The 11,655-nt window shown below is 50.7% G+C and overlaps 1 long non-coding RNA gene across 1 annotated transcript; it reads left to right on the forward strand.

Annotated features, from left to right (window-relative positions):
* The first annotated feature begins 4,864 nt into the window (after positions 1–4,864).
* On the forward strand, positions 4,865–11,214 carry LOC135974228 (uncharacterized). Its single transcript, XR_010591451.1, has 2 exons — positions 4,865–5,736; positions 10,165–11,214. It is a non-coding gene; the product is annotated as an uncharacterized LOC135974228 (long non-coding RNA).
* The last annotated feature ends 441 nt before the right edge of the window (positions 11,215–11,655 follow it).

Genomic DNA, 11,655 nt, shown 5'->3' on the forward strand with positions numbered 1-11,655 from the left:
GCGCCTAAATCGTATGGTAATATAAATAACAAACACATATACAGCACCTGGCACAATGGACTGGGGCCGTTAGGTCCTACTGAAATCCAAATAAATAATAACAACAACAGATTTGAATTGCACTGGGCATAGGGCCAGAAACCTATGCCCTAGGGAATCAGTGGTGTCAAGAACCTAGCTCTGGGTCTGTTATTGTCCGTGTCCTTAGCTGCTCTTGTCAACACAAAGCTGAACCGGGGGTGTTTTGGTGGCACTCCCTCTGGAGCTGCCTGTATTGTTAACAGTTTGCAGGTGAAATACAGTCCAGAGCCGAACTTGCCGTGACCTACAGTCTGGTAGGTTTGTTTCCTGCCACGGCTCTGTGTTTGATGTGGCTCTCGGGAGGTCAGTGAGAACGTTTGCATTCCCATGAGTCACCCTGTGGCTCGAGCAATACAGAATAGGTGTGTTTTCCCCACAGAGAAGTAAGCAGAGGTGTGGATCATTTATCCTGTTACCTCTGCATGGGGCAGAGAGAATTAAAGCTCTCCAAGTGTTTCTGGCTTTTATCTACACATGACCAGGAGGAGGAACAGGAGCAGGCCGTGATGTCAGAGAATGCCAATGTGTAGGAGCATCTGCGGGCACCTGAGGATTTGTTTTTGCAAGACCTTTTAACTCATGATTGTTTACCTCCTCATCAAATGTCACTCAGATTTGGTCTGATTTCCCCCTGGCCAACTATGAATCTTCCAGCCTGCACTGCTTGGAATGCAGGAGCTGGAGGTCCGTTGTGTCAATACTGAGCCAGTGGGGCTAGGGGGCGCTCTGCTGCTGGACCACCTGCCGGAGGAGCCGTAAAACTGAGATCCCAATCAGGGCTCGTTGCTGAAGATCCCACACCACTTTTTGCCAGAATTGGGGGGGTTACCCCCACTCTCCTGGCTAAATTTCTAGGTAGGAGATGAATCAAGGGTGGGCAAAGCAGAAGATGAGGTTGAGAACAAGGGAGGGAGGAAACAGGTGGGACCAGAGAACGAGGAACAAAGATGGAGGGAGAGAGACACGCAAGGAAGAGGAACAGATAGAATGACCCACAGGGCAGGGGAAAGGGTGATTTGTGATGAAGACAGAATGATAAAATGGAGCACGAAAACAGAGTGGGCAGAGCTGGGGGACGTCGCTTGTAGGTGTTTCTTCTTGAGAGAAGGCGGCTTGTGCTGCAGGTAGGGTTGCCAAGCCTCCAGGATTGGCTTGGTGTCTCCATTAATTCAAGATTAATCTTTAATTAAGGATTATGTCATGTTATGAAACCTTCAGGAATACGTCCAACCTAAATTGGCAACCCACTAGGAGGAAGTACCTTTCCCCCTGCCAAGGGTTAGACGCAGAGGCAGTAGGGCCAACACCCCATGTTCAAAAATCATGTCATGTCCCCCCAAATCATGAGGTTAATAAATCAATAAATGATTTGCTCTCTGGTTTTTGAGCCTTTGGAGTTCACATTTTCAAGTATTTACCCACAGCCATAAAATCTAGAGCGACTCACTTGAAAGAAAGGAAGAAGAAAGCTGAGATTCTCCTTCAAAATGCCCGGCTGAGTTTTCGAAAGGAAAGGCTGAACTTGCTCCACTGTGAGCCAACAGGCACCACTTGGAACTCCAGCCATTGATCAGACTACAGCAGGCCCCCCGGCTTTGCCCCCTGCCCCCGAAAGTCAGCGTTAGGGCTGCTGACTTTCTAATCACACAAAACCGAACACCCCTGCCCTAACCCTTCTCCAAGGCCCCTTCCATTGCCACCCCATCACCGAGGCCCTGCCCCGCCCCGTCTCCGAGGCCCCACTCCCGCTCACTCCATTCCCCCCGCCCTCTGTCGCTCGCTCTCCCCCACCCTCACTCCACTCCCTCATTTTCATCGGGCTGGGGCAGGTGGTTGGGGAGTGGGAGGGGGTGAGGGCTTTGGCTGGGGGTGTGGGCTCTGGGGTGGGGCCAGGGATGAGAGGTTCGGAGTGTGGGAGGGGTGTGGGCTGAGGCAGGGGGTTGGGGTGTGGGAGGGGACATGGGCTTTGGGGTGGGGGTGCAGGTTCTGGACTGGGCCCAGAAATGAGGGGTTCAGGGTGTGGGAGGTGGATCCAGGCTGGGGCAGGAGGTTGGGGTGTGAGGGTGAGGGCTCCAGCTGGGGGTGTGGGCTCCAGGCTGGTGACGAGGAGTTTGGAGTGCAGGAGGGGGTCCAAGTTGCGGCAGGGGGGGTGGGGCGTGGGTTTCAGGAAAGAGTTTGGGTGCAGGATGGGGTTCAGGGCTGGGGCAGGGGGTTGGGGTGCAGGAGGTGGTTAGGGCTCCAGCTGGGGGTGTGGGCTCTGGGGTGGGGCTGGGGATGACGGGTGGGGGAAGGGGTTCAGTGCTGGGGCAGGCAGTTGGAATGTGGGGGGGGAGGTGAGGGCTCCGGCTAGGGGTGCGGGCTCTGGCGTGGGGCTGGGGATTAGGGGCTTGGGGTGCAGGGGAGGCTCAGGGCTGGGGTAGGGTGTTGGGGGGGTGCAAACTCTGGGAGGGAATCATAGAGTCATAGAATATCGGGGTTGGAAGAGACCTCAGGAGGTCATCTAGTCCAACCCCCTGCTCAAAGCAGGACCAATCCCCACGCTTGGGTGCAGGAGGGGGCTCAGAGCTGGGTCAGGGGGTTGGGGTGCAGGAGGGGTTTTGGAGTGCGGGCTCCGGGTGGTGTTTACCTCAGCCGGTTCCAGGGAAAGGGCGACATGTCCCTTGGCTCCGAGGCGGAGGCGCAGTCAGGCAGCTGTGCACGCTGTCTCCACCCTCAGGTGCCACCCCTGCAGCTCCCATTGGCCGCGGCTCCCAGGCAATGGGAGATGCGGAGCCAGCGCTCGGGGTGGGGGCTGTGCATGGGGCTGTGGCCGTCCCTCCATCTAGGAGCCGAGGGACATGTCGCTGCTTGCGGGGAGATGCGCGGAGCCAGGTAGGGAGCCTGCCAGCCCCACGCCAACCGGACTTTTGACAGCCCAGGCAGCAGTGCTGACCGGAGCCGCCAGGGTCCCTTTTCAAGCGGGTGTTCCGGTCGAAAACCGGACACCTGGGAACCCTAGCCAGGATGCTGGCAGCCAGCAAGATTCCTCTACTATTAAAGGTGCAGTGCCCAGAAAAGAGAAGGCCGACATCTCAGTCACATGGCTACATGCAGCCTAGTGCGCAGTGAGGAAAGTTGGCCGCACACACTTGGAAATCAGCAGCAGCTTTATTATGCAACAAACAACTCGATGCCGTGTTAACTCTGGCCCGTCCTTCTGTGACGCTTGGAAAGGCTCCTATGAGAGGGGGAAAAAAACACAATAAAAGCAATGATCTTCAGCTACATATTGATTTTCCAAACTCTCTGTTTCTATCCATCCAGCTTGCATCTAAACACTCGACACTCATATTAAAACGACCATCGTTTCCACCTGAAAGGACCACGTTTCCTGCCCCTCTAGGGTTACAGGGGTGTACCCAGGCCCGGCACAACCCATTAGGCAACCTAGGCGGTTGCCTTGGGCGCTAACATTTGGGGGGCGGCGACCGCGGCGGCCGGATCTTCGGCTGCCCCCGTTGTCGTCGGTATTTCGGGGGCGGGACCTTCTGCCGCCTGTCGGGGGCGGCATTTTGGGGGCGGGACCTTCCGCCACCTAGGGCGGCAAAAACGCCGGTGGCGCTCCTGGGTGTACCTAGAGCTGTAGTGCACGGCCCGTGTCTGTGCTTACCTCGCTAGTCCTGGAACAGCTCCTCAGGAAACAGCACCTCAGCCCTTCTGGCCTGGAATAGGAAGAGGAAGGATTAATCATTCAAACACATAACAGCCCATGTCACCGTGGGGCTGAAGGGCTCCTGCTACTCAGACTGCATCAATGGGCACAGAGACCGGCCATAATCTGATTCGCTGCAAAGGGACCTAAGAGGAGAAAAACGTAGGGGAGGCAGAGCATCAGCGCCACCCTGTGGGGAGTGGCTTACATGACTAGTTTCTGCCTTACTTTTTTGGAAGAACAATACAAAGTCCTAAGGGGGAACTGTTTCCTTGCAGTGAGCCCAGGACGAATTCCCACCAGAGGGGCTGCTGCTGGGCTAGGGTGTTAACTTGGACCCTGCCTTCCTTTGCAATCCCAAAGCCTCTTCAAGCGCAGTCAATTAGGACTCCAGGAACAGAGGTGGTTGCTTTGGGTAGGTCTACACTTGGGGCTATTTCGACCCTGCTAGCACGGGTGTAACAGCAGTGTAGATGGTGAGGCCTGGCTAAGGCAAGTAAAGGGACGCTTGAACCCTATGGCTATGCACCCTACCTGCCCATGCAGGGCCTCCCGTGTCTACGCTGCTATATTTAGTAGGGTAGAGTCCTGTCCCTTCCCCGCTGCCAGAGCCTTTCCCCACAGCAGTGAAAGATTCCAGTGGGGAAAGGCTCTGGTGGGGGGAGGCAGTGCGGAATGGCACCGGCAGCTCCCCAAGCTGAGCCTGGCTGCCCTCCCTACCACAGCCTTTCACGTGTAGCTACGCGCACCCTACATGCTGACGTAAGTGTAGACAAGGCCTTTGTGTAATAAAGGACAGCGCAGGATGGAAGAGGGACAGGGTCAGGATTTAAGGATCATGGAAGCTTTTTTTGTTGTTAGCTGCTGTATGGAGATGGCTGCTGTGTTCGTAAAGGGACCCCTGTACCACAGAAATAGCTCAGGGTCTGGGACAGGGTGTCACATTTTTCCTTGTCCTTCTGCACCTCAAAACTTTTTTTTTCCAAAGGCTACTAGTCAAATCCTGCAGTTGGGAGCCCAGTGTGCAGTGCACACAGCCTAGCTACACACCAGGGGTTATTGTAATCAGCGACTGCCCCAAGCCACATTGTTGGGATCCACTAGGCATAGCTATCAGGTAATTCGGGAGAGTGGAAAGCCAAGGTGTCGATGAAACTCTTTTGCTCTGGGCTTATCTGTGAACCACAGTGACTCCATCTTGGGAACTCTCACCTAACTTCTATGCTAACTGCTTACATGCTCTGAAGTAGGCTGAAGCAGAAATGTATTGGTCAGCGTTTCTGGCAGATGGCTGTAGTTTCACTCATATTAGCAGAAATAATAGAGATAAGGAGGGAACAGAGAGAAATAGTTAGTTTGTAGCCGCTTTCCCATATATCCCCAAGGTATTTAGTGCAAAGGGTCAAGGGATGTACCTTGTTCTCCCTTCAAAATGATAAATGTATCCGCAACAGATGTCTCTTGTATCCCCCCTCCCCAAAATAATATATGTATCCTGTGTAACCTATTATCTATAGGTCAGCATAATGACGTAAAAAGGATGAGAACTGAGTTGTTTGTTACTGGTTATAAAAAGGGCCTGTTCGGCCATGTAAGGTGTCTCTTCTGGCATGAGTCGAGGAGCACCCTCTCAGCTGACTGACAAATAAAGGACCTGGTACCCGTCTTCTTGTCTCTCCGTGCCTCCTTGGTGTAATTAGGTAAGCTCCGGGGGGAAACGGGCCCTATTTGGCCAACAAATTGGCGACTCCGCCGGGACTTCTCTCTCTGTGGAGGGCACTGACCGACGACCGAAGGCGATTCCGAGGAGTGGCCACCTCGAGCTGTTGTTTGCTCGGGCCTCGGGTCGTCACAATCGGTCGGGGCGGCTGTGTCCTCTCTAAAGAGAACTCCTAACGACACGGAGATAAGACGGTACCAGAAGAAGGGGAAGGTCCAACAGCCGGACGCGGCCACTCCGGGCGGTAAGTGCGTTTACCTCTTGGGTTTGAGGGATAACGCCCCCGCAGTGTAAATTGGGCCCTTTGGGTAATCCCTGTGTGGGAAGGTACTGTAAATGGACAAATGTTTTGTGGTCATGATAACTAAGCCAGGTAACGGTTAATGAATAATTTCACTAATTTCCCTAGTCTGTGGGCCGTATTGGACAATTACTGGGATGTAGAAAAGCCCCAGGGCTTGCTTTTATTCTTGGTAGGGGTACTGTTCTTTTTCATACTAATGATATGCTGGAAGCCAAAATTGTGATAACCAGGTCTAGGACTTAAACCGACTCTAGCCGCACCGAACCTCCTGCGAGGGGAAACCCCGTGACCAGGATATCTTGATCGCAAGGGGGGTCGGTCAAACCCGTGACCAGGTTTAATTAAACACGAGCATAATGGGGTCCGGACAAAGCACATATGCTGGGACACCCTTGGAATGTATGTTAAATAATTGGAAGGCGTTTAGACGCCAGGCTGATTATGGAATGGTATTATGTAAAAATGATCTGACATTTTGTTCAAGTGCCATTTGACTCCGACAGGCTCGGTAGTAACGGCTGCTAAACCCCAGAACCCTCCCACTGTTGTAATGCCAGAATCGGTGTCCCCTTCGGCTCCTTCACCCCCACAGGCTTTAGAGAGTACCCCCCCCTTTGGTGGGATTGTATCTGTTAATTACTGAGAGTGTGTTAGCCCATCCAGGAACACAGGATCTTGTGTCATGTTGCTTTTAACATCTGGCTGCTTTTATCAGCAGAATCAAGGGAAGGGTAGGGACGGTTTTGTGGCCTGCAGCATGCAGGGGGTCAGACCAGATGATCATAATGGTCCCTTCTGACCTTAAAGTCTATGAGTCTATGAGTCTAAGGCAGAGGCAGGAGAATTCTCAACGAATCCAAGCAAGTTCATTTCTATCTTTGAAGGTTGTCTAGCTAGCCATAAGCCTCACGAGGGAGGACTCGGGTAGCCTTATGAGTAAGAATGTTTAAGGGAAGAGACCAGGAAGGGTGGGGGCTAGTTGAGAAACCCACCCTCCTAGCTAAATTGGTAGTGAGAAAAAAAAAACGGTGCCCATGGAAGGGACGGTTTAGCGAGAAAAGCAGGATCGGGCCCAAGCGGGCAGGCAACAGATAGAGAGATTGGAAAACAGGTTGGAAACTTTGAGGGCATAGTGGAAGGAAAAGAGTAAGTAATTATAAGCATGGGGATTTCAAATCCCCAGGACAATAATTGGAATGGTAAAATCTGAGTTGATTGGGTGTCGTTTTGGGAGACAAGCAAGTGATTTAAGAAAAGAGAGTGAGAAGTTAACTCTGTAGTTGCTAGAGGGAATCAAGCAGTGAAACTTGGTAGGAATGTCTGTAAGTAATTCAGGCAAGAAGTTATTTAAATGGAATTATTCGACTATGAATATGTTAGTCTAATTTGCTGAAGAACACTCCTGCTGTATACAATCTGTGTTTTATAAGTTTGAGATGAATTGGTATTGTTTTAAAGTTGCAAAACTAAGAATACTTTTGCCAGACACAGGAAACTAGTGTTGTTTAAGGTATTTAGCATTTAATCCTTAAGGTGACTTAACGCTTTATAAGATTTAAAATGTTTTAACTAAAGACCAAAGGTTGTGGCTGCAGCAGGGTAGTCAAAGCCAGGAGAATAAAAGATTTGAATTTGTTTTTGGGTAACAAAATAGCAGATAAAAGATCTGGTAAAGAGAGAGAAGGCATTTAAGGTTTAAAAAGGCAAAGCTTTGCAGAAAAGTTATGTTACTGGAAAGGTGTATGATGGCAATGAGTATGTGTTAATGGTTAGAGAAAAGGTGTATAAGTGAAGAGTAGAAGGTTCCTTTGAAAGTTAGAAGAAGCCGAGAAAGGGAGAAGAGAAAAAAGCACAGAATAAGTTAACTGAGAGGAAAATACAGCTGGCCTCAGTCCAAGGACATTGTACACACAGCCAAGACTTTGCTGACAACCAAGAAAAAGGGGGGCTTGAATGTGCCCAACCAACTATGAGATCTGCAAAATACTGCAAGGCATAATGAGGACAACAGAAGGGTTAAAAAGCAGCTTTGCTGGATAGTATTGGCTCAAGGATTTAAAAATTCCCCCACTCTGTTCGGACAGGCTTTGGCCAGAGACTTGGAGAAGTGGGATAATTCAGACAGAGCCCTCCTGCTGCAATATGTAGATGACTTGCTAATTGCTGCTGTGGATCTAATCCCTTGTCTCAGAGCTACTGTGAGTCTCCTAAACTTTATTAAACTGCGAGGATACAGGGTATCTCAAAGCAAAGCCCAAATTGCTCTTTCAGAGGTTCAATATCTGGGATTTCACATCAGGCAGGGAGAGAGACAGCTCTCAAACGAAAGAAAGGAGGCTATCTGCCAAGTTCCCATCCCCAGCAAACGGCTTAGGGCATTCCTGGGCATGGCAGGTTTTTGCAGAATATGGATTCCAGAGTTTGGACTGTGGGCTAAACCTCTGTATGAATGTGTTAAGGGAGCGGAACATGACCCCTTTCACTGGTCCCCAGAAGCGGACAGGGCATTTCAGCTATTAGGTGCCTGGAAGCGTCCTGTGGCATACTTTCCTAAGCAAGTCCACGAAAGCTTATGCTCTAATAAATTTGTTAGTCTCTAAGGTGCCACAAGTACTCCTGTTCTTCTTTTTCCTAAGCAACTGGATCATGTTTCAAAGGGATGGCCAGCCTGTTTGAGGGCGGTCGCAGCTACTGCTCTAGTGCTTGGGGAAGCGGAGAAACTGACACTGGGAGGAACTGTCCAAGTGTATATTCCCCATTTGGTCCGAGCCTTGCTGGACACTAAGGGTGGTCTTTGGCTCACACGGGCTCGGGTTGCTCGGTACCAGGCGAAGCTGTTAGAGAATCCTGAAGTCACCCTGCAGACCTGTCCCTCCCTTAATCCAGCTACACTGCTACCAGAGACAGAAAAGCAGGAACATGACTGTTTAGAAATCATAGATGTTCAGTATTCTAGCCGCCCAGATCTAAAAGATCAGCCACTCCCAAATGCTGACTTGGAATGGTATACGGATGGCAGTAGTACTGTTGTGTATGGGCAAAGGAGGGCTGGTTATGCTATTGTGTCTCTTCATGATACCGTGGAAGCTGAGAGTTTACCAGCAGGAACGTCGGCCCAGCTTGCTGAACTAGTGGCCCTGACTCGGGCACTTGAGCTGGCAAAAGACAAACGGGTTCATATTTTTACTGACTCAAAGTATGCTTTTGGGGTTTTGCATGCTAACGCTGGTTTGTGGAAGCAAAGGGAAATGCTAACAGCCCAAGGCTCTCTGGTCAAGCATGGGTCTCAAATTCTCCGGCTTTTAGAAGCGGTACAACTCCCCTCAGCAGTAGCAGTGGTGCATTGCAAAGCCCATCAAAGGGAAGATCAAGATGTACCAAGGGCAATGCCAGAGCAGACAGGGAAGCTAAGCGAGCTGCTACCCTGAAATCACCAACTGAGGAGAATGCCCAAATGCATGCCCTCATCCCATCAGTGAGTGAGCTTGCAGCCCCTCAGTACTTCTAAGAGGACAGAAACCTGGCTGACAGTCTCGGTCTCCAGGAAAAGGAGGGATGGCTTTATTCCACAAAGGAAAAAAAAATCCTCCTGCCCAAGGGCCTGATTCGACCAGTGTTGCAGAAACTGCATCAAACCCCACACGCAGGCAGAGAGGCTCTTATCCAGCTCATGAATAAATATTTTCTAACCTCTGGACTTAAACCACTAGCATCACAGGTACAAGCTGAAGGTTTAATCTGCCAAAAGAATAACCCTCGACCAGCAGTGCCACCAGCCACCCTGGAACCTACCCCAGGCCCAGGATTGGTGCGGCAAATAGACTTTACTGAGTTTCCCAGGACTCAAGGGTACAGGTACCTTCTCGTCTTAGTGGATCGATTCAGCGGGCGGCCTGAAGCCTTCCCATGTCGCAACAACACTGCCAAGACAGTGGCTCTTAAGTTTGTTAAGGAGATCATTCCTCGCTTCGGCCTTCCCCAGTGGATGGAATCTGACAATGGAACACACTTCACATCTCAAGTGGTTCAAAAGATATCAAGTGCTCTGCAAATCCCCTGGAAACTCCACACACCCTGGCGACCACAAGCCAGTGGAGTAGTGGAACGCACAAATCAGACACTCAAGCGACACCTCTCAAAGGTCTGTCAGGAGGCCTCTCTTGAGTGGCCTGATGCTTTGCCCCTTGTGTTACTTCGCATTCGTGCTCTCCCTAAGGGCAGGATAGGGCTTAGTCCCTTCGAGATTATGTTTGGAAGAGCATGGCCTATGAATGGTACCCCAGTTCTGGCAGGGGAGTGGGAGATGGGGTATGGTTTCTTGTCTCAGTACATGTGCCCTCTGTCTGCTGTTCTTTTTTTTCTTCAAAGGCACACCAAAGATTCACAGCCTCTTCTGCTGGATACTCCGGGTCCACTCCCTGCAGCCTGGTGACTCCGTTCTCGTGCGAAACTGGAAGGATGAGCCTCTCCAAGAGAAGTGGAAGGGACCCCACACCATCCTGCTTGTCACCCATACAGCGGCAAAGGTCGAAGGACACAAGAACTGGATTCATCATTCTCGACTGAAAGCAGTGCCCACTCCTGAACAGTGAACTGTCCAGCCTGCGGAGAAGACTGCTAACGACGATTTGGGACTTAGGCTGCTATTCAAAAGACAGTAAGGGTCGCTGGGAATGCGTTGTGATCTTTCTGAATAGTCACAGCATACTCCCCGCGAGAACCCTGAGCATTGGTTTTATTTTCATTGATAATCCTGATTGCATGGAGCTTAATCGCATTTTGTCTTTAGAGTATGAGAAAACTCTGACAAAGGTTTGTTGAGTGTTCTCAAAGGGGGGATTGTTGGGATCCACTAGGCATAGCTATCAGGTAATTCGGGAGAGTGGAAAGCCAAGGTGTCGATGAAACTCTTTTGCTCTGGGCTTATCTGTGAACCACAGTGACTCCATCTTGGGAACTCTCACCTAACTTCTATGCTAACTGCTTACATGCTCTGAAGTAGGCTGAAGCAGAAATGTATTGGTCAGCGTTTCTGGCAGATGGCTGTAGTTTCACTCATATTAGCAGAAATAATAGAGATAAGGAGGGAACAGAGAGAAATAGTTAGTTTGTAGCCGCTTTCCCATATATCCCCAAGGTATTTAGTGCAAAGGGTCAAGGGATGTACCTTGTTCTCCCTTCAAAATGATAAATGTATCCGCAACAGATGTCTCTTGTATCCCCCCTCCCCAAAATAATATATGTATCCTGTGTAACCTATTATCTATAGGTCAGCATAATGACGTAAAAAGGATGAGAACTGAGTTGTTTGTTACTGGTTATAAAAAGGGCCTGTTCGGCCATGTAAGGTGTCTCTTCTGGCATGAGTCGAGGAGCACCCTCTCAGCTGACTGACAAATAAAGGACCTGGTACCCGTCTTCTTGTCTCTCCGTGCCTCCTTGGTGTAATTAGGTAAGCTCCGGGGGGAAACGGGCCCTATTTGGCCAACAACATCATTCAGCTCTGGCTCCGGATCCAGATCTCAGCGTCCCCACGTCCACCAGTGCTGGGTTTGGGGTTTCCAGTCTGAGCCCATCTCTCACTGCCATGATCATTTCAAAGCCTCGGCCAACACACTCCAGTGTCCTGAGTCACTGATGCTGCAGGGCTAGAGATCCTCAGCTGGTGGGAATTTGCAGAGCTCCATTGCCGTCCATAGCGCTAAGCCAATTTGCACCATCCGAGGAGCTGGTTCTTGGCGTCTGGTACTGACTAGTGAAGGACTAGCTATAGGCATTAGCAGACTGAATCAAAACTTGAGTTCCATCCAGTCCAGGACCCCATCTCTGACAGCAGCCAGCACCCGATGGTTCAGAGGA

The sequence above is a fragment of the Chrysemys picta genome, chromosome 11 (assembly GCF_011386835.1).
Source record: "Chrysemys picta bellii isolate R12L10 chromosome 11, ASM1138683v2, whole genome shotgun sequence".
Classification (NCBI taxonomy): Eukaryota; Metazoa; Chordata; order Testudines; family Emydidae; genus Chrysemys; species Chrysemys picta.